The following is a 22905-nucleotide window of genomic DNA, read 5'->3' as shown; positions in this document are numbered from 1 at the left end:
CTTTCCCAAACTGGGAAGAAGGAACTGGCTCCACTACTCTGAGAAAACATATGTTGAACGACGGGGAAATTGAAGGGGTCTGGTGGATGAGGAATTACCCACTGGAAAGGAATTTCCTCCCACTGCAGTCTGTAACCCCAGTGAGTGATCTTCAGAGCCCATTTGTCTGAAACTACTGTTGCCAAAGAGAGAAGTGGAGAGGGGACTGCAGAGTGGTGGATGCATGGTCCCTTAAATAGTCACTCTGACTTGTTGGACTGTCCTTTGCTTTTGGGTGCACCTGTATTCTTTTTTGGAATTTTGCTGTTGTTTCTTAAACATACGTTTACCAGTTCATAGGTTCATAGGTTCATACTAGGCTATCTGCCCGAGGGCATTTACAAGCCTAGCCCATAGTTTTGTGGCTTACGCCACCCCTTTAGTATGGGGAACTATACCCATTATTTTGCTGTGCCTCTGTCGAGCAGTGACACTGAGGTAATCCCTGGGGTATATCTGCGATCTCCCATCCATTGGTCAAGATTTCTCTTGAACAAGGCCAGCAAGGTGTTCTGCCTCACATATACCGGGATTTTGTTCCACAGCATAGGGAGTCTTTGGGTGATAAATCTATCCCTCCAGCACGTCCTATTAATAGCTGTGTCGAGGTTTAAGTCTCCCGCCCTTGTGGCTCTGACGGATCTAGATTTTTTGAGGTGAAGCATATTCATCAAATCTGGGTTTGACATGGCCTTGTATGTTAGGCAAAGGTCACCTCTGAGCAAGCGGTAAGCGACTGAATAGAGCTGGAGTTCTTTCAGTCGGGCAGCATAGGACAGATGTTTGAGACCCTTTATCCTTTTGGTAAGGAACTTTTGTGGCCTCTCCAGCTGCTGCAAGTGTCGGGTCAGATACATTGCGAATGGGGCATTGTACTCAATCATTGGTCTGATGAGTGATGAGTATAGGGAGACTATGATCTCCCTTGATCTAGATGAGAATCCCTTCATGATAAGGTGGGCAATGTAGAAGGTCTTCCTAACTACTTTAGCTACATGGGTGTCGAATGACAGACTACTATCAACCTGGGTCCCCAGGTCCCTGATAACTTCTTCTGTGCTCAGTGGATTGCCACCTATTTGGTAGCTAGGGGTAACCTTGTTTTTCCCGAAGGGTATGACTATGCATTTTTTGGCATTTAACTTTAGGCCATGGCTCTGGCACCAGTTATCCATTTCTGTGAGACCCTTCTGAAGGATATCTGTGTCAGATGTGTTTCCTACTATGACGCCCAGTTTGCAGTCATCTGCAAACTTTGTCAGCCATAACCCTCCTGTGTTAGCTTGTACTTCGGAAAAGTAGATGCCAAACAAGAGTGGGCCCAGGACTGAGCCCTGTGGTACACCACTTGTGACAGGCTTTGAGTCTGACATGGCGCCAGCAACTCTGACCCTGTGGGTTCTGTCACTCAGCCAGTTTGCAACCCATCTTGTGATGTATGGGTTAACAATTTAAGCTGATGAGTTTTTCAATGATACCCGAGTGGGGTATTGTATCGAAGGCCTTCGCCAGATCGAGGTAGGCTGTATGGACTGCCTTTCCCTCATCAATGGCTTTGGTGACTGTTTCGAAAAAGTCAACCAAGTTTAGAAGGCATGATCTGCCTTTGACAAAGCCAAACTGGGATGGATCCAAAGTCTGCAAGTTCCCTATGTCTTTATTTATGAGGTCCATTATGATCCTCTCCATGGCTTTGCAGATAAGGCTTGTCAAGCTAATGGGCCAGTAATTTCCAGGGTCGGTGGAGGCACCGCCTTTGTGAAGTGGGACCACAGTTGCAGTGCGCCACTCCTGGAGTGCGTATCCAGAGGTAAGACTATGATTAAACAGCTGTCCTAGCTGTGGGTTTAATTCCTCGTTGAGTTCGTGAGCACACAGCCGGGGACACCATCAGGTCCCATGGATGCTGTGTTTTTGCTTTGGAGAGCAGTTCTCACTTGGGCGTTGGAGATGTTTGGGGGGCTGCAATCGCTTGGTATAGATATCTCTCCTTTTGGGGGGGGATGGGGGGAGAAGTTTGCACTGAACCTGTCAGCCAGTATGTTGGCAATGTCTGTAGGATCAGTAATCTTCACATCATTTTGAACTAGTTCTGAACATATCTGGGAGTTTCCTCCCAGGTTTCTAACATAACTAAAGAAGGCCTTATGATTGTCTTTTGAGTCTTTAGCTATTTTTCTCTCAAAATTTGCTTTGGATGATTTTATGAGAGCTCTTAGTTTTTTACTTATAGTGATCAAGGGTGTCTTACCTTTTAAGGATTTTGCTCTATCTTGTAGTAGCTTCCTCCTTTTGTTGTAGAGTTTGTTTATGGCTGGGGTCCACCAGACTGGACGCTTGCCTTTGGTACAAAGAGTCTTTGTTTTGCTTGGGATTGCCTTATCCATGCAGTCCTGCAGGTGCTGGTAGAAGGCATTTGTAAGTGATTCAGCGGCTTGAGTACTGTTTTCCGCCGGCTCGGGGGCCTTAAAGGAGACCACACTAGTCTTTAGAAGCGTGAAGTCGGCTTTCGAGAAGTTCTTTACTGTGGTCTTTTTTATTTCAGGTGGGGGTGGGATGAGGACCTCCAGCGAGATTAGTTTGTATTTTGCTGAGACTTTCTTGCCAAAACTGGTTGAGGGGTTAGAGAATCTCTTTGAAATTTGTAAAAGGAGGTCTGAAAAAACTTAAAATCTTCCCTGTGTCAGCTTACCCCACTCATCACATTTTTTGATAACCTGTGCAATAGAGGACCAAAAAAAAATCTTTATCCAAAGGAGAATTTAAAATCTAATTTTTCACATCATCTGGGCGTTTCAGAGAACACAGCCAGGCAAACATCCTCAAAACAGTACCATTGGCTATAGCCCTGAAGAAGTATCAGCAGAGTGATGCGCACTCACATTAAACAATGAGCTGTGACTTGCAAGGTGGAAGAAACTAAACCATTTAAAGTGGATTTTTTCCTCACAAGAAGAACATTCTTGATACTTTCCCACTTAGTCCGAGTAAACTTTAACATATGAGCCTGACATTTCAAAATTCTGAAAATCAAACATGTAGAAGCAATAATTTTCCCATCCTTCTCAGAAAGTGTAGAATTGTAATTAACTAATGATTTAGCAGCATATAGGATTAACTAAATCTACAGTTGGATCAGGTTTGGGAAAGGTGTGTAAAAACTTAAGACTGAGGAACTTCATATATCCTGTCTGCCCTTTTAGAGACAGCATGCTGACTGTCAGGAAAATTGCAGACAGTGATACACGCATCCTCCAGTGCTAACAGCACTGGAGGAGTAGGTGAAGGTTCTGGAAATACTGTTTTCTGAGGGACTAAGAAAACCTCAGTGGTCTCCCACTGAAACCACTGGCACATGCTGGTATAGTCTCAGAGAAGGAGAAACCACACCAGAGAGGATCAGATAATGTGACCTCATCTGAATCAGAAATCTGAGGAGAAAACCTTTGTCTGTCCCTTTCCTTTCCGGATTCAGAATTGTGAATCTCTTCAGAAAAAGAAGCATCTCCTTTTCTCTTGTCGAGTACCACATTATAAGAAGGATTGATGACCTGAATTAGACCCTGAGTCAGAGCTAGTAAGCTACTCCTATCCGGAGAAATTTGAGCAGGGACAGGTGCATGTTTAGTTTTCTGCTCCTTTTTTAACAGGTAAAATGGGGCCAACAGATTTGTTGATGATGACAACACCCCCCATAGATGGTTCGCATCATTCTGACTAAACAAGAAAGACTTCCCCCTACCAGGGCTGACAAGAGTGGCTCTCCTTTGCCCACTGAGTTGGGGACCCCAACAGCCAGAGAGGATGTGGCTAATTCCCAGTCCTTAATGGTTGTAAATGCTATACCAGAGGGATCCAGAATAAAAGATGAGTAGTCTGAGGAAACAGATTTTGGCCACAGCTCAGTCCCCACCTGCAGCTGAGGCAAATTGCTAGCCTGCTGTGGTAGCAAAGGCTGTTTGCTTAACTTTTTATTTTTGTGGCTGGAAGAAGGACTAACTGTGGGGCCAGTAGTTTGTTCCATGGTAAAGCCAAAAATTGTGCCTTTTCCTGGGAGAAAACAAGTAGTACAAACTGTAAAAATTAAAAGCTGTAAAGTCACTTTTTCCTAAAAGAAAACAAGAAATGTACAGTAAGAAGTACTGTAATATACTTGTCCAGGCCCAAAAAGTAACTTAAACACAGTTTCTTCACAGAAAAATAGTTTTCAACTACGACAAGGAAGATGTGCACTTTAGTTGAAAAGTTCAGTTAAGTCTCTTTGCACTCTGCTAAAACACAACCCCCTAGATAAAAAAACAACTTTCCTAATCAGGAAAATACATGTAAATAATACATTTAAAATGTGGAACATTTTTCCCAAAGGGACCTCATCTCCCCAGCAGTGGAACAGCACAATCCAACCGTTAATCTTCGAAGGCCCAAAGAGGAGCACTCTCTTTGGTAGCAGGAAAGCTGTGAAGGACTTGGTGCTTGAGCATGTGAAAGGTGTCCAGAAACTTTGGAAATTAACTGGTTGTTATATCCTTGGCAGAATAATAACCCATATTGCTAAAGCTGCTGTTACAGTGATCAGTATGATGAACATCTCGCCATTAGTCTGCAGAATTTAGAATTGTTCAGTTGTACAGGTTTCTGCCCTGGTGGTGATTGTGACCACCACTTCCTTCATGCCTTTCAAGACAGCAGTTAAACATATAGGTGTTAGTGTTAGGCTGTCAAGTTTTAATTTGCAAACTTTATTGATATGTCACCTACCCGCTTTCAATCCTCGTTTTGTAAGCCTATATGATACTGAGTTTATGCATGTCGTTAAAAACTTACAGCTTATTCATCACCTCTATTCTTCTATACTGGATAAGTCAAGGACACTGGTGGACCACTGTTTCTGAACTTAACTGCAAAGGGTTAGAGTCAGTATGGTGACTAACTGTAGACTGTAGGTCAACCAATCTGGTGGGTCTGTAGTGTGGGGTATTGATTGTATTTTGGAAGTATGATAGAGGTGCCTGTGTTTCGTGTCTACAAAACTAGCTCCCTCAGTCTGTCTTTCATTCATCTTTCAGTTCTTATAAAGTCAGGTAGCCAATTCGTTTCACTTTAGCATCCTGTAAGTTGGCCCTTGGGAGCTATTTCTTTTTAATCAGAAATGGTTAGCATGCCTCATTTCACCCTGGCATTCAACTTCTATAAGGTTCATCTTCACATATTATGGGATGTTTGTAGGAGAGTAGCCTGCACATATTCCCTTCTATATTTGGAGTGTGTAGCAGACCCTTCTGCTTTAATAAACTTCCCAGCAAGTTAATCCGTTTGGCAAACTCTCTTCTTTTAAGTATAATTTAAATAATTGGTCGAATATCCACAAAATTAATTGCAGGGTTGACTGGTATGGCCCTCCTGGAGAAAGGAAGTGCAGCTTGAGAGAGGGTGCTGGCAAAGTGTAAATGGTCACAACAGTCTCTCCTGGACTATCCTGACCATGACTTTAAATTTAGGGTACTACAGATAGTAAATGAAAGTAAACGCGAAGGCGATAACATGGGCTATTTAGAACTGGTTGAATTAAATTGGATTCTAAGGCTGAGAGCACATATTGAACCAGGGTTAAATCAGGCAGTAAGTATAAAGCCAGCATTGGCTAGGCGCAGATGAATTATGGGTATTGGTTTTTATTAATAACAATACACCACAACATTTGAAATGTTTTTAAACATATGTAGTTAGCCTCTATGAGCGTTTTTTGATATTTTGGATATTGTATTATGCAATTTTGATTCCTTATGCTGTGTGTTTTTTATATCTGGAATTATCAAGGAATTGTATATACTTTTAGTTTTAAAGTAATAATTTTCTATATACATGTCTTCGTAAATGCTATTTAATTATGCTAACCTGAAATTTTTAGCGACATATGAATTATACGCTCCAAACTTGGTTGCACAAATTCCTGTATCTATATAGTTTATAGGGTAAATAAGTACTGTATTTAGGCACTTTATAATGATAAGTATTATTTTCATGTTCATTTTTATTATATATTTATATTTATATTATATCAGTCTATTCTGCCACATTTTATTACGTGTTCTACAAGCTTAATGAGCTATGTAGCTTTAAAGTGAAATAGTTGAACAGTTGATGAGTTATCTTTACCAAATTGATTAATTGTTTAATTGATTTATTTCATAAGATACTTTGTATATATATATATTGGATAGAATGAATTGATTTATAAACCTGAAGAAGCGTACCTTGGCAGTACGTGAAAGCGCTTGTTTCGATAATAAAAGGCAATATTTTTACTATCGTGGTGACTTCTATTTCACTCTGTTTGCTTCTTATAAAGTCAGGTAGCCAATTCTTTTCACTTTAGCATCCTGTAAGTTGGCCCTTGGGGGCTATTTCTTTTTAATCAGAAATGGTTAGCATGCCTCATTTCACCCTGGCATCCAACTTCTATAAGGTTCATCTTCACATATTATGGGATGTTTGTAGGAGAGTAGCCTGCACATATTCCCTTCCATATTTGGAGTGTGTAGCAGACCCTTCTGCTTTAATAAACTTCCCAGCAAGTTAATCCGTTTGGCAAACTCTCTTCTTTTAAGTATAATTTAAATAATTGGTTGAATATCCACAAAATTAATTGCAGGTTTGACTGATATGGCCCTCCTGGAGAAAGGAAGTGCAGCTTGAGAGAGGGTGCTGGCAAAGTGTAAATGGTCACAACAGTCTCTCCTAGACTATTTGTGAATCCATCACTTATATTGGCACATCTGGATCTAAGACGACAGTGGTGTCTGTTTACTCTCGTCCTCCTTGGTGCTCCTATTTTAGTGGATTCTCTTCAGATCTACTTTTGCATCTTATAGATATGAGGTTTTTATTTATTTAACATTTGATGATATGTAGTCCAATCTCGCCTACGTTCTTACCCGTGGGTTCGGAGCTAACCTTGGCTCCTACTCGGCTATACTGTAGCTCGAAGTCTTTCAGTTGGCTGGGCTAAGAAGGAATCCCATTCTGCACTGCTCCCTTTCCCCAGATCTCGTTTGCCACTCATATAGCTCGGACGTGGTCTCGCTCTTGGCTGTGGCCAAGTATCACTTTTGTCTTTGACAGTTTCTTGCTTCAAAAAAAAAAAAAAAAAAAAAAAAAAGCTATTTTCATAGTTGTGTTGTGTGTGTACTGGTCTAATTTTTTGGTGTAATTTGTTTCTGGTAATATTGTCTTTTGTGGTGTCCCGCTAACTGGTTCCCCTACGGCTAGGCCTGTTTCAGTTAAAGGACCTAGTCCGCCCCTTGTTCTGTGTTGCTTGTTAGTAGGTACCTATCCCTCGGGCTAGGACCGTTTAAGTTAGAGGACCTAGTCCTCTCCTTGTGTTCCTGTTGAGACCGATTAAGTTAGAGGTTTTTTGTAATTGTCTGTTGGTTTTCTTAGTTCCCGCGCTTTATATATTAACAGTTGATTGTTATTAACGGTTGGTGGTTTTTCTCATTATGTCTAAGGATACGAAAGAGCATAAGCCCTTGGGCTATAAGAAATGTATTAAATGTGGCTATGAGATGTCTGTCACTGATGGATACTCTGTTTGTGTGTATTGTCTGGGGGCTATTCACCTCCAGGAATCTTGTACTTTCTGCCATGCATTTAGCCCACGTGTTCTTCAGGAGAGGAAGAACAAACTAATTTTGAAAGGACTTTTGAAACCCTTCTTTGAGGAGGATTTGGGAAGGGCTTCTAGCTTCAAGTCCTCTCCCTCTAAGAGTAAAACTTCTAAAGTAAAAAAGTGTTCTCCAGCTCCATCTGTATCCTCGGAGCCTCCGGAAAAAGTAGTGAAATCTACTGTGGCATCCTTGGCTCCACTGTCCACGGAGCCGCAGGAAGTTAGTTTATTGACTGAATCTGCTTCGGCTCCAAGTCCCTTGGAGCCGATTGCGGAGGTGCTAGTTCGGAGCCAGTCTCCAAATTTTAGGCTGGTCTCTCCTCCTCGTAGGTCTCCGAGAAGGAGGTCTAGATCTCCTTCCTTATCTTCTAGGTTCTCCAGGGCTCTTTCAGATGTGGATATAGATAGAGTGGTACAGAGACTGCTCCAGTCACCGGTGCTGGCAAAATTGTTTTCAGCTCCAGCCCAGTCTACTCTGGAGCCTGTCACCCAGCCAGCGTCGATACTTCCGATCGAATCTCAGCTTTCGGATCCAGAATGGTCGGCGCCATCTGATGTCCCTAGGTCGGCTCCGATGGCCCATCCTGGCTTATTGGCTCCGGCTTCAGCTCCGACCCCATCGGCTCCGTCCATTGGGTCCAGGACTCATGGTTCCTCGGTCGGACCCGAGGGGGAGGCCTCGGGTCACTTTTCGGCTCCTAGCCTCCCTCTCTGTGCTTTGGCGTGGCGGGGGAGAGCCTGACCCCTGCTTCGGACCTTGTCCCTTCTGCTCCGAGGTCTTCCATGGCTGGTCGATCTTCGGAGCCGGGGGGAACCAGCTTTCGAGGCCATGCGGAGCACACTGGCCAGGTCCTCAGCGGCATCATTCGGCACTGACACTCTGTCCCCTCCAGCTCCGGTGCGGGTCTCTGATTGCCCTCTATCTTTCGACAGCGGAGACCCAAGGCCTCAGGGTACCCCATAAGTGGTCCCCATATTTCTGAGGGCCTTTCAGTGATTTTGCCTGAGGAGCCGCCCAGAAAAAGAACGTGCAAGAGGAAGCACATTGACTCCCAAGATGAATTCCTCACGTCAGACACGGACCTCGAGGAATCGGAGGGGTCCCCCAAGTCATCCTCTGGATATCTCTCTTTCTCTGACATCCTAGAAATTTTGAAGCAGAGGGGTGACTGGCCCTCCAAAGCTCCCTCCGAGGAGGAGTCAGTGTTCCTGAAGGCCTTTGGGGCTCAGCCCTCTGCCTCCTGGGTGACTCCATTCTTCAAGCTTTTGGATCTGGTTTGTCGAAGGGTGTGGGGAAACCCCTGACTCTGTGGAACCAGTCCCCAGGAGACCCAACAAATTCTTGTCCGTCCCCTCTGACAAAGAGTTCCTATCCAAGGGAGTTCCTGTAGATGCCATGGTGGTGGCAGCGGCCACCAAGAAGGAACTGGCTGAGACTTCGTCTACCGTCCATCCTCCTAACAAGGAGTCTAAGACCATGGACTGGTACAGGAAGCATATGTTTTCTTCAGCGGCTTTTACTCTGCAGTCACTGAATTACTTATCTCATTTTACACGGCTCCAAAGAGATCTCCTGAAAGAGCTTGGAGATACTCTACAGGATAATGTCTCTGATGCGGTGGCTCAGAAGGTCAGCGCTCAGATGTCTACCCTCAACTCTGTTGCTAACTCCTCCATGAGGCTGATCTCTTACACAGCCAAAGGAGCGGGTAGGGCAGCAAGTTCGGGAGTTGCTCTTAGGAGACGCTCCTGGATGCGCCTCTGTAATTTCGCGGAGGCCTTGAAGTCTATGTTCACCAATGCCCCATTTGATGGTTCCTCCTTATTCGGAACCAAGGTGAAGGACACTCTCACTAGGTGCGAGCAAGAGGGAAAAACTCTCTCTGCTGTGGGAGTCTGTTTTTCCCTACCCTCTAGGCCTTATCCCTAGACCCAGAGGGGTGGGAAGTTGTGGTCCAAAAAAATCGCAAAGGTTTTTTTTATGACGCACAGGGTGAGTCCCCCTCCAGAGGCAGGGGAGGGGGCGGTAATTCTGGTAGACGCCACCCTAGGGGCAGAGGAGGCCCACGTAACCAGGGAGACCGCGATTCCTTTCATGGTTCTCCCTACCAGCGCTCCTGATGGGAGGCCCGACTGTGCATTTCCAGAGCCAGTCAGGGGTCACATTTCACTATACCCAGAGGCCTGGCAAAGTATCACTCAGGACCAATGGGTATTAAAAGTAGTTTCCAGAGGATATCACATTCCCTTCTCTTCAGCTCCCCCTCCGATCAAAAAAATCCCAGATGTTCCACCCAATCAAAGGGATTCTGCAGCTTCAGAGGTTTTAACTCTGATAGAAAAAGGAGCCATCCAGCATATCCCCTCAGACCAGTTCGGATTAGGGACTTACTCCAGATTCTTTTTGGTGCCGAAAAGGACAGGGGACCTGAGACCCATTTTGGATCTCAGCAGATTGAGCACCCATGTGAAGAAGTCCAAGTTCCGAATGGTCACATTGCAATCTATTCTCCCATTGTTGGGAAAAGAAGTGTGGATGTGATCCATCGACCTCAAGGATGCTTACTACCATATAAAGATGGAGCGGGCATCCAGAAGTCATCTACGCTTCCAGCTGGGAGCCAGTCATTTTCAATTTTGCGCCCTGCCCTTTGGTCTCACCACAGTCCCCAGGGTGTTCACCAAATGCATGGCAGTGGTAATGGCTCACTTGAGACGTCAGGGATTCAAAGTGTTTCCGTACCTGGATGACTGGCTCCTTTCTGCCACCACCAGGCATCTACTCCTACAAACCAGAGACGCCACGATCAAACTGTCAACAATTTGGCATCACTCTAAATTGGGAAAAGTCTGCCTTGTTGCCCTCGCAGCATGTGACCTTTATAGGTGCCGAGTTAGACACCGTGCTCATGAGGGCATTTTTACCACTAGAAAGGATTCAAAGTTTACAACAGCAGGTGTACACGTTATTCCCTTTGAGAAGAGTGAAGGCAAGATTGATCCTCAAATTGTTGGGGACGATGGCTGCTACAATTATGCTGGTTCCTTTGGTGAGGCTACATATGAGGCTCCTTCAGAGGCTACTCTTCGCCCAGTGGTCTCTGCAACATCATCCGCTTTCTCATCTCATAATAATCACAGACAGGTGCAAGCAGGATCTGCACTGGTGGCTTCACACCAGCAACCTCAATGCGGTAAAACCTTTCGTTCTGTCCCTTCCGGTTGCCACAGTGACTACGGACGCCTCCCAAATGGGGTGGGGGGGGGGCATTATCTAGGCAGGACAGTCCAAGGCACATGGCAGGAACACGAGATGCATCTGCATATCAATGTCCTAGAGATGAGAGCAGTGCTACTAGCATTGCAAGCACTTCAGAGATTTCTTCCTGTCAGGACAATTGCGATCCGCACAGACAGTATGTCGGTGGTATGGTATCTAAACAAACAGGGAGGAACCAAGTCGTACCTCCCTTTGCAGAGAGGCCATGTGAGTGTGGCAGTGGGCAGTGGATTCCCAACGTTTTCTTGTAGCAACGCACATTCCAGGTAAGTCCAATGTGATTGCCGACAGGTTGAGCAGAGCTATTCTGATGCCTCATAAGTGGTCCCTGAACAATCAGGTTGCGGAGCAGATTTTCCGCAGGTGGGGTCAGCCTTGCTGCAACCTATTTGCCAGCCCCCTCAATACCAAATGCAGCAGCTATTTCATCCTTATCCCCCCCTCATGTGGAGTCACCCATGAACGCTCTTGTTCACGATTGGCCCTCCGGTCTACTGTATGCCTTCCCCTCCTGTTCCTCTGCTGACAAAGGTTATTCTGAAAGCGCAATCTTTGGGAAGCAAAATTATTCTGATTGCTCCACACTGGCCTCGTCAAATTTGGTTCCCCTTTCTCCATTCTTACCTAGTGGATGCCCCCTGGATTCCAGACCCTCAACCAGATCTGCTGACTCGTATGTCAGGGTAGCTCCATCCCTCTCTTCAGACCCTCCGGTTGACAGCCTGGCTCCTCCACTTCCATCATTAGTCAGGCTTCATCATTTTGCACCCGAAGTGGTTCATATTCTGTCGTCCTCCCATAAGCCTTCCACCAGAAAAATCTATTCCAGCAAATGGAAGAGATTTTCCATATGGGTGCATGCAAGACAAATTGATCCTTATACAGCTCCAATTTCGTAAGTCCTGGAGTTCCTCTCCATGCTTTTCAACCAAGGATCATCGGCCGCAACTATTAAGGTCCAGTTGGCAGCTATTTCCACTTTTCACGTCACTGATGTGCCTAGTCTCACGGCACATAAACTTTGTAAGGCATTCCTGAAGGGCACTATGCTGCTTCGTCCTCCAGTTTTTGAACCAGTTATGCCTTGGGACTTAAATTTTGTTCTACAATGTCTCACTTCACCTCCCTTTGAGCCTGCAGCCACTTGTGATTTAAAATATTTGACTTGGAAGACTGTCTTTTTAGTAGCCGTCACTTCAGCCAGACATGTCTCGGAGCTTCAAGCCTGATCAGTTAAGACCACCTTACTTGATTTTTCATAAGGACTGGGTTTCTCTCAGACCAAACCCTTCCTTTCTACCGAAAGTGGCTTCCATTAGTAATCTAAACCAATCCATTGAACTACCTGTATTCTTTACAGAGTTCTCGAACAAGGCAGAATTTAGATTTCATCATCTGGATGTGCACAGACAATTATGATTCTATTTACATAGAACGAAGGATCTCAGAAAATCGGTTCAGTTGTTTGTCTCATTTTCAGAAAACAGGATTGGGTCTCACCTTGTATAGATGGATTTCCAGTTGTATTTCATTCATTTATGCTTCAGGTGGCAGGGATTTACCATTTCAAGTGAAGGCTCATTCTACCCGATCTGTGTCTACATCTACAGCCTTTCAGGCCAGGTTGTCTATGGATATTTGTGCTGCGGCTACATGGGCATCTCCTCACACCTTGGTTACTCACTGCAGGTTAGATTTGGTGTCCAGAGGCAGGTCTTCCTTTGGTTCCACAGTGCTCAGGAGTGTTTTCCACTAAGCCTCCCAGGATTCAGATGCTGGGGACGCTGTCCCACGGGTAAGAATGTAGGCGAGATTGGACTACATAACATCAAGAAGTTCTGTACTCACCATATCGTTCGATGTATGTAGTCCATCTAGCCTCACATTCTTACCCCCCCCCCCCTCCTTCCCCCATCCTGGAGGACCTAGGGGTTATGTATGGTTTCATATCCCTTTCTGGTTAGTATGTTCTTCCTTCTCTATATGTTGTGTGGAGAAGTGAATGATTAGCTCACAGCAAACAAGATCTGGGAAAAGGGAGCAGTGCAGCAATGGGATACCTTCTTAGCCCAGCCAATTGAAAGACTTCGAGCTAGAGTATGGCCGTAGAGTATGGCCGAGTTGGAGCCGAGGTTCGGCTCCGAACCCATGGGTAAAAATGTGAGGCGAGATGGACTACATACATCGAATGTTGTGTTGAGTACATAACTTCTTGTTAACTGGGAAAGTCTGACTTGGAACAAAGCCAATTTTCAGCGGTGGCTCGGGGAGAAAGACTCTAGATGCATGTCTTTGTAACATGGGAGGAAACCCACACGAACGTAGGGAGGACATGCAGACTCCGCACAGAAGGCACCCCAGCCGAGAATCGAACCAGAGAACCTCTTGCTGTGAGGTGACAGCGCTACCACTGCACCACTGTTCCATCCTGTTGTTGGCCCATCTTCATCTGGTGGCCATCAGATTAGTACCGACACATTCTTAGGCATGATCTCTGCATCAGTGTATTCAGCTCAGATTAGATAAACGTGTAAGGTATCAGCATATTTGCCTTGGTCCTTTTTCCTTAGGATTGCAATGACTAGACTTCAGGAGTCATGTCTGTGTCTGCAGTACTGACATTGTTGTCATTGGAGAAACTGTTCCTCATCTGCCATGCTTAAGGTTGGTATACCATTACTTTGGAGTGTTATGAATTACAAGAAAATCTTCTTTTTTTTTTTTTTTTTTAAGTGTGGCTACCCTTGGCAGTTGGGCTGTAGGTGCTCTTGTTATCTATTCGATAAAATTTGCCCAGGTTTCTTGAGTGTATGCTTTCCTGAGTATGATCTCCTGGTTAATCTGTAGAATGGCTGAAGGAGGACTAGGCTGTGAACTCCCTTTTGCTGTCTGTGGTGCTAGAGATGAAAGGGTTGTTTCGACTTAAGGTATTCGTTTCTCCTTCAAGTTGTTACTAATCATTGTTTTCAGTAGCTCCCTTTAAGTCTTCTGTATAGCTGCTAAGACCCCATGCTACTTAAAGGTTTCAGTTTTTACTGACACTTCATGTTGTCGCTCCGCCCTCAGCTCTCTGGCCACCAACTCCCTACCTAACTGTACCCTGGCACTATGCTAATTCTTATTAAGTTGTGTTGTCCATCTGTTAATGCTACTTCAGCCTAGTCCATTAGGGAGTTTGGCCTGGTGGTTTGGCCTGTTTAAATGTTAGCTTCTCCATGGTTGATATCCAAATGGGAAACTTGACCACACTCAGATTCCTGATGAAGACTTCTTTTAAATTCCCATACCAGCAGTTGTGTCTGGTCACCCAGCACTGAGAATCGGTTCTCTTCATCATAAATTCTTGGGATGATTCAACCTTTTCCTACTTATTTTGCTGTGAGGACCAGGCAGACAGATGGGGTTGGTGCAGTTGCATTTCCTTTGGGATAGGGCTGTGGGATTGGTGGAAAAGATGATCTTGGTGTAGACTGCCTATGTTCTAAGGGCTTCAGGTTTATTTGTTCGGTTACAGAGGTTGAGAGGGATTACCTCTAGGGTCCTCCCCCTTCTTTGAGCCTTAATTTGACCCTACAGTGTTTATTTTTCAGATTCATGTCCATGGGATATCCGCATTCTCTGTTGGGTTATGTGACCAGTGGGTGATTTGGGAGGTTGATGTTGGCCATTCTATTTATTTAGTTTTTTAGTTCATGGGAATAGAGACAGCTAGTGGAGCTACAAGTCATGGAGGCTTTCACTGGGGATGAGATGGTAAGCATTCATGATTGATAAACACCTGGATATCCAGTGTGTGTGCATCACGGGAACATTTTGAGATACTTTTAAAGTCTATAACCCTATCAGTTCATGGTTAACCATTCTAAGTCTCTGTTGAGTAGTAAAAGGATGTTCTATGGAGTTGCCTGATCTAGGCAGCACTGTAGGATACATTCTGTTAAGAAGCTTTTACTACACCAGGGAGACATGTATATTGAACTGGGACGTATTTTGCAGGATATAGGTTCCTGGACTACAGAACAAACCTGTTTGTGTTCACAGTTGGAGATGCGCTGACTTTCCTACAAGGGTTCCAAATCTGGCTTCCCTGTCAGACAGGGTGCCTAGGTCTTCAATTTTTTCTGCATGTTCTCTGGTTGGAGCACTGTAGAATGTTTTTGCTACTTGATTTCTTGAATACCCTAGATATGATGTGCAGTCTTTATTCCAAGTTCTTTACCTGGATAGGTATGTTTTTTTAGTAGGATTGTATAGCCTACTGATAAGCCCCTTTTCAGGGTGCATTGTTTTGTGGCCATGCTGGGAATGTCTGAGTTTCTGGCAATCTGAACACTACTCTGGATTCTAGGTTGTCTGGAACCCATAATGCAGTGACAAGTGCTGCAATTCCTAGTATAGCTGGCAAGGGAGTCTGACCTGTGGGTTAATGAAGTCTTCATTAACTACCCTTCCTTCCATGTCCCTGTGTGGGCAAAGGTTGGTCTATAGCATTATTCTTCCTGTCACCTTTTTCTGCTTGTTCAGAAACAGGAAAATGGGGGAAAGATGTCCAAGTGTCATGGGAAGGAGAGGTGTTAATGTGGACTGAGAAAGTTATCCACCAGGCAGAGCATGTGCAAAGTGCATGTGCATTACAGGTTAACATGAACGGAATCCTTCATACAGCTCTGGTTTGTGCTTAGTAAATAACTTTTATTTTGCTCATCTTTGTCAGGGAATCCACATGAAACCTATATCAAGATGACTATTTGATAGTTCCCCTCCCAGGAATGGTTAAGAAAGGAGCTAAACCTTACCATTTCATACCCAGCAAACAACTCCAGGAATCAAACTGGTATTTCTCCCAAGTTGCAGTATTCTTGGGAGCACACCAGGGCACATCTGGTGTACAGAGCCTTTCTATCCCTAGAGAAGGTATTCCTTCTAAGAGTCCTTTCCAAGGTTTAGCCCAGAATAAGATCCCAACGGGAAAAGAGAGAGATGCTCAGGGACCTGAGGTGCATGTCTCCATCTATCCAATGTTACCTTAAGGAAAATTTCATATGATGAAAATACATTATTAATATCCAGAGACAGTAAAACCAAATTAGAAAAAGCCTTTGAATCCCTTGGACTGTGATCCAAAATGGGAACATGTCATTCTTCTGGGGATAGCTCCATCAATTGCAAATCAAGTAAAATGTTTAGCTGAAAGGACTTTTGGCAACAGTGAAGGATTTCTTTTTCTCCACTGTTGTACAACCTCTGAGTAGGTATAGTTAAGTTCAGGGGATGGTGAGGAGGGTTTTGCCCCATGCAAAAAAAAAAAAAATGTTTTTTTCATTTGCAGAATGTGATTTCTGTTAAATATGTTTGCTTGATTTGTGATTGACGGACCAATTGTTGATGTATCAACATAAATCTTCAAAACACTCAGGGACTGACAACAGATGCCATGCAACTAGCCCAGGCAGCAGTAGTTCTTCCTCATTTGACTGCAAAATGAAGAACCCTCAGTTCTTCCAAAGAATCGCACTCATCTAATGCAAAAAGAAGGTCTGTTTATTGTACTTCAGTTTAGTCAGCCACAGGTTGAGTAGCTAGATTTAAGGTCTCTGACCCCAAACTGGCAAGCCTGTGGTCCTGAAGATGTTCTTCGTGTTTCACTGTTGCAGTCATCACACTTGGGTTATCTGCCTACAAGTAGCCCTCAGTCGGCCTGAATACCAGAGACTTAGTATTTCCACGTCAGTTGCTGTCGCTCCAGGACTGATGTCAGGTCGTCAGGGGTATAAGAGCAGGCAGCCGATGCCATTACATCAGTCTTTCTTGCCGAGGAGCTCAAAGCAGAAGCAGTTCGCACGAGTGCCGGTCGGCCGCTACCTGAGTTTCCATTTCCAAACTGAATCATCCTGAAGTCTTCTAAAACTTAGTACCCCATTTGGGATCCTTTTTTCTTGCTCTAACCAATGTCAGAAAAAGTTAACAATTGTCTCGCCTGTGGAAAGCAAATACCACACCGAGATTTCCATTCTTACCGTGTCATCTGTTTAGGCCCAGACCACGACGTAACGGGTCTATATTAGAACACCAAAGTTTCAAAACTTCGAGTGTTCTCATATCGAACCCTAGTCATCGAAAATTTAAAACATCGAACATATACAGAACAGCAAATTTTTTCCTAGGGAAAAAATTTTCTGTTCCAAAACACATGCACACAACACAAGCACACCAAACAAACAGCAATCCACACACACACACACACACACACACACACACACACACACACACACACACACACCTAAACTCTTACACCTAACCCTACACTAAGCTATACATACACGACTAACTATCCACTTACCTTAACCCAAACCCTAACGTCCATCACTATCGCACAGTCACCTCACCCACGCCCTAACCCTCATGTCCACACAATCGCACTCTTACCTGACCCAAGCCCTAACCCTAATTCACCTAACCCGCCCTAACCCTCGCGTCCACACAATCGGACACTTACCTAAACCCGACCTGTAACTTTCCACCACAGCGCTGAAAATACCGAAGCAACAGAAATGGACAACCGAACTCTTTCCCTAGGAAAGAATTCGGTTTTCTGTTTCTTCGATATTTTCAGCATTCACTGAAAACGGGTCGATATTAGAACACTCGAAATTTTGAAACTTCGATGTTCTAATATAGACAGGACGTACCTTGCTGTCGGTTTTGTGCCTTGTTCAATGCCCAAACTATTCGTCGTCGGGCCCTTGTCACTAAATATTTTCGTTCTTGATTTCTGTATGCTGAAATGGCTTTGGTAAGCCATCTGACTACCGATCTTCCTAAAAAACATAAGGATAAAGACAGAGACAAGACCGCACAGGTCCAAAACTGCCAACGATGCTTCCGTGAAGCTAGTTACCAGTTTGCTGGTACTCAGGTGCTTTCACAGCCCCTGATGCCTGCCTCAATGGATTTGCAGGCCTCTACAGAGATCTGTTTTTGAGTTTGGTATGCTGTGAGGCTCTTCGACTATGGAACCTGCGGATGTCTCTACCTTGAATGTGTCTGCGCCACTGAGCAGGCACCAGCTTCTGAGGAAGATGTTCTTCGTGTTTCACTGTTGCAGTCATTACATTTGGGTAATCTGCTGGCAGGTTGCCCTCAGTCGGCCTGAATTCCAAAGTCTAGGGTCCTGCATTGGTTGTGGTCTTCTCTTCCATGACGTCAGGTCGTCAGGAGTACAAAACATGCAGCCGACACCATTTTCTTCAGTCTTTCTTGCCGTGCAGTGCCCGAAGCAGAAGCATTTTGCAAGTGCCAGTCGGCCGACTACTGAAATATTCACGTTTGAGTTTCAGAACCGAAGTCTTCAATAAAGCTAAGTACCCCGTTGGGGAAACTTTTTTCTTGCTTTTTACCGATGTCAGAAAAAGTTAATTGTATTACTTGTGGGAAGCAAATACCTCATAAGGATTTCCATTTATACTGTATTCGTTGCCTAGGCCCTGACCACAACGTGCCTGGCTGTCAGTTTTGTGCTAGATTTAACCAACGCACTATTAAGCATCGGTATATTTTTGCATCTAAGTATTTTGGCAAGAGATTTAATTACCCAGAGATGTCGGATAGCAATCCGACTACTGGCGTACATAAAAAACGCAAAGAAAAGGACAGAGAAAGGCAGTCGAGATCCAAAACCAATGAAGCTTCTAAGCCAGTCGCTGGTTCGCCGGTACTCAGTGAGGTGCTTTTGCAGCCCCTGATACCCGCTATCTTCGAGTCGCAGGCCTCCACCGACACCGATGAGTCAGGAATGCCGCAGGATACTCTCAAGGTATTGGACCGACGGATGTATCTCCCTCAGATGGGTCCGGAGACGCTGAGCAGGCACCGGCTTCTGAGGGTGTATTCAGACCTCAACATTTTTGCTTCAAACCGACGAAAGCTGCAAAACCAAAGGCAAAGACACCTTCTAAACCTAAAAAACTGACACCTGAGCCACGTGCACAGGCCTCTATGCCTAAAAAACAGATGATCAAAATGGCTGAAGACCTCATTACCTTGATCAGGGGTACCCATACCTCTCCAGATAAGAGGCCTAGGCAAGACACTGACTATGAATCTTCAGATCAGGTTTCTATTTCTTCTGATTCCTCCTCTGATCAGGAATTATCTTTACCTCCCTATGAGGATTCTGATGCTGGGAAGTCTATTCCATCTGCATCTCCTCCTAAGGATTACTTATTTGGAGAAACCTTGCATACTTTGAGGGAGCATTTTCACTGGGAGAGTCAAGACTTCTCAGAATCAAAAAAGAGCCTCAGGGATTTCCTCCTTCTCCCTCAGCACAAGCCTTTAGCCATTCCCTGTGTGTTAGACATCGTGGATTATGTTTTTTCAGAGTCAAGCCTGACCCCTGACTCTCTACCTCTGGTTCCCAGTAAGCCTGACAGGTATTACAGGGTCCCTGACTCTCATAAATTTTTATTTAGAAACCCTGCTGCTGATCCTGAAACTATTTCACAAGGTCCAAAGGGAGTTAAGGCCTCAACAGCAAAAAACCTTACCCCCTCCGACAGAGATTCCAGGGCGCTGGACAGATGGGGAAAAAAGGTTTATACATCTGCAACCTTGGCAATCAGGGCCTTAAATTGTCAATTTCATATGCTTAAGTACCAACAACATGTTATGGGATTGCTGAAACAGAAAATGATGTTGATTTCAGAATGTGCAGAAAATAAGGAATTGCAGGAATTGTTGCATGCAGCTGAACGAGTTGGAAAGCATACCTTGCAATGTGATTTTGATTCTTTAGAGGCCTCCTGCAGGGCCGCAGTTACTGGATCTGTGATTAGGAGGCATGCCTGGTTAAAGGAACAACATTTGCCTGATCATGTTAAAGCTAAATTACTAAATGCACCTTTACAGCATGATTCTCTGTTTGGTAGTAAGGCAGAAGAGGTTTTTAAAGAAAAGGGAAGACAAAGCTAAGTCTATGCAAACTGCCTATGTAAACTGTAAAAGATTTCTTACAAGTGCAGCCACCTAAATTCAGTAGACACTGGCATGCAAAAAATTGGTCCTTTCCTGTGTCAGACAGAGCTCAAAGGTGCAAATCCAGGCACCCTAACGGTTCCAGGTACCAAGCTCAAGACTCATACAGGTCAAAGCAGTGGGGGCGCATCCACCTCCAAATCTGGAGGGGATAAAGTGCAAACCTGCAGAAAGCAATCCCAATGACTTCCTTCTGCCTACACCCAGCTCTTATCTTTTGTCAGCACCCATAGGGGGAGAATTAGTGCGTTTTGCTCAAAATTGGCAGTTAATAACCCAGGACAAGTGGGTACTGAACATCGTGTCACAGGGATACAGACTCTACTTCCACTCTGCCAATGATAAATGGTTGGCCAGACCTGCCAAAAAAACACTGGGCAGAGGCACAGAAACAGGTTATGTCCCTCATGGATGTGGGGGCCATTCAGATAGTACCAGAACAGGAAAAAAGACAAGGTTTTTACTCGACTGTTCTTGGTACCCAGAAAGGACAAGGCCTGGTGGCCAATACTGGATTTATCGATTTTGAACACATACCTGGACATTCCAAAATTCAAAATGCTCACTTTGCAACAGCTTCTGCCCATGCTGGGCAAGAATGCTTGGCTGGTGACTTTAGACTTGAGGCATACCTGCATGTCCCAATAAGACAGTCATGCAGAAGATACCTCAGATTCAAGGCTGGCTTAATGCATTACCAATTCTCTGCACTGCCCTTTGGCTTATCTACTGCGCCCAGGGTCTTTACAAAGTGCCTGGCACCAGTAATTGCATTTTGCAGACAAAGAAGTATTCAAAAATATCCTTACTTGGACGACTGTCTCATTCAAGCAGAGAACAAGGACACTCTTCTACGACACCTGGTGTTTGTGAAAAGGCTTCTAGCATGCCTAGGGCACACAATAAACGAAAAGAAATCACAACTGGTACCCTCTCAAAAGATAACATTCCTGGGTGCAAGCTTGCATACAATTGCCCAGATGGCTTACCTCACACCAGACAAAGGCAACTGACTACTTACTTCAAACTGATGGCAACAAAAACCCAGTCTTCTGCAAGACAAAAATACTGCAGACTCTGGGCTTCATGGCACCCTGCATCCTACTAATTCCATATGCAAGACTGCATATGAGGAAACTGCAATGGTACCTAAAAAGTTTATGGAGTAAGTTTATGGAGTCAGCATTCGCACAGTCTGGAAACAATGATTCTTCTCATCCCCTGCCTGCAACAGGAGTTTCTATGGTGGGCAAAGGCCTGTCACCAAAACGTGAGACGGCCCTTCACTCTACCCCCTGCCAGCCAAACCTTAACAGACGCATCAGATTATGCCTGGGGGCCCACAAGTCAGGAAGATGCATTCAGGGCATATGGGCACCAAATCAAATGCATCTACATATCAACCAGAAAGAGATGCTAGCCGTTCAAAATGCCCTAACAGCATTCAAGGACTTACTTCATCCAGGGCAAATACTGATAAAGACGGACAACACCACAGTCATGTGGTATATAAACAAACAAGGGGGCACACACATACCCCCTTTGCAGATTAGCCATGGCAGTGTGGGACACAGCTTTGATCAACCAGAAAGAGATGCTAGCCGTTCAAAATGCCCTAACAGCATTCAAGGACTTACTTCATCCAGGGCAAATACTGATAAAGACGGACAACACCACAGTCATGTGGTATATAAACAAACAAGGGGGCACACACATACCCCCTTTGCAGATTAGCCATGGCAGTGTGGGACACAGCTTTGACCTTCCAGATAAATATTCAAACTCAGTTCCTGCCAGGAAAACAGAACAATCTCGCAGATGATTTAAGCAGAAACCTTGTGGATCCTCACGAGTGGAAACTAAATCCACAAGTATTCAGCATGATAACAGAGAAATGGGGGAGCCCAGTCATAGATCTATTTGCCTCTTCTCAAAATTATCAACTGAAAAGATTCTGCACAAGGACGTATCATAGACAAGCTTGGAAAGTGGACGCCCTATCTTTCAGTTGGAAAAACCTGTCAGTTTACGCCTTTCCTCCTCTGCCTCTTCTACCCAAGGTACTCCTAAAAGTCAGACAAGAGAAGCGAAAGATGATATTAATTGCCCCGGACTGGCCACGCCAATACCGGTACCCAATCCTAAGGAACTTGTCTCATTACCCAGCTTGGACATTGCCTCAAGGTCAACGACTACTGTCCCAGCAAAACAATCAGATCCTGCGCAATCAACTACAGACTGTGAAACTGGCAGCATGGCTAATCATGTAATCATACCAGTGACACCTCTCAGTAAAGCTGTGATGGATGTCATTTTGGAAGCCAGAAGGCCTAGTACTAGAAAATCTTATGCTGACAAATGGAAGAGATTTTGTGCTTGGAACCAAGCACAAGGAACTGATACAGCAGAAACCACATATTCCTCAGATATTACAATACTTAACTGAGATGCTTGACAAAGGCCTATCTCTCACATCAATCAAAATCCATGCCTCTGCCGTCTCGGCTCATTACAATACATAGCCACTAATCTTTTCTCATCCCTTACTAAAGCAGTATCTTAGAGGAGCCAAAAACCTAAGGCCTCCTAGAAGATCACCATTACCTGCATGGGACTTCAATTATGTATCGGAAAAGCTCATTCTGCCTCCATTTGAACCAGCCGCGACCGCTGATATAAAGTTCTTATCATGGAAAACAGCCCCGCTAGTAGCAATTACTTCAGCAAGAAGGGTTTCAGAGCTACAAGCCCTCATGGCTGTAGAGCCTTTTATCATATTTTACCCAGACAAGGGTCTCTGAGGACTAATTCTACTTTTATGCCTAAGGTGGTTTCCAGTGTGGCTCTTAACCAAACCATCCATATGCCAACTTTTTATCCAAATCCA

General features: G+C 44.6%; 1 protein-coding gene across 1 annotated transcript in view; it reads left to right on the top strand.

Moving 5' to 3' along the window:
• The window catches only part of LRRC1 (leucine rich repeat containing 1), a 990271-nt gene that overhangs the window by 886529 nt on the left and 80837 nt on the right, over positions 1-22905 (top strand). The window lies entirely within an intron of this gene.

This window comes from Protopterus annectens, chromosome 2.part2, assembly GCF_019279795.1.
Source record: "Protopterus annectens isolate FY-2018-M chromosome 2.part2, PAN1.0, whole genome shotgun sequence".
In the NCBI taxonomy this organism is placed as follows: domain Eukaryota; kingdom Metazoa; phylum Chordata; order Ceratodontiformes; family Protopteridae; genus Protopterus; species Protopterus annectens.
Note: the sequence above shows the minus strand (reverse complement) of the source record. Positions and strands in the feature narration are given on the sequence as shown.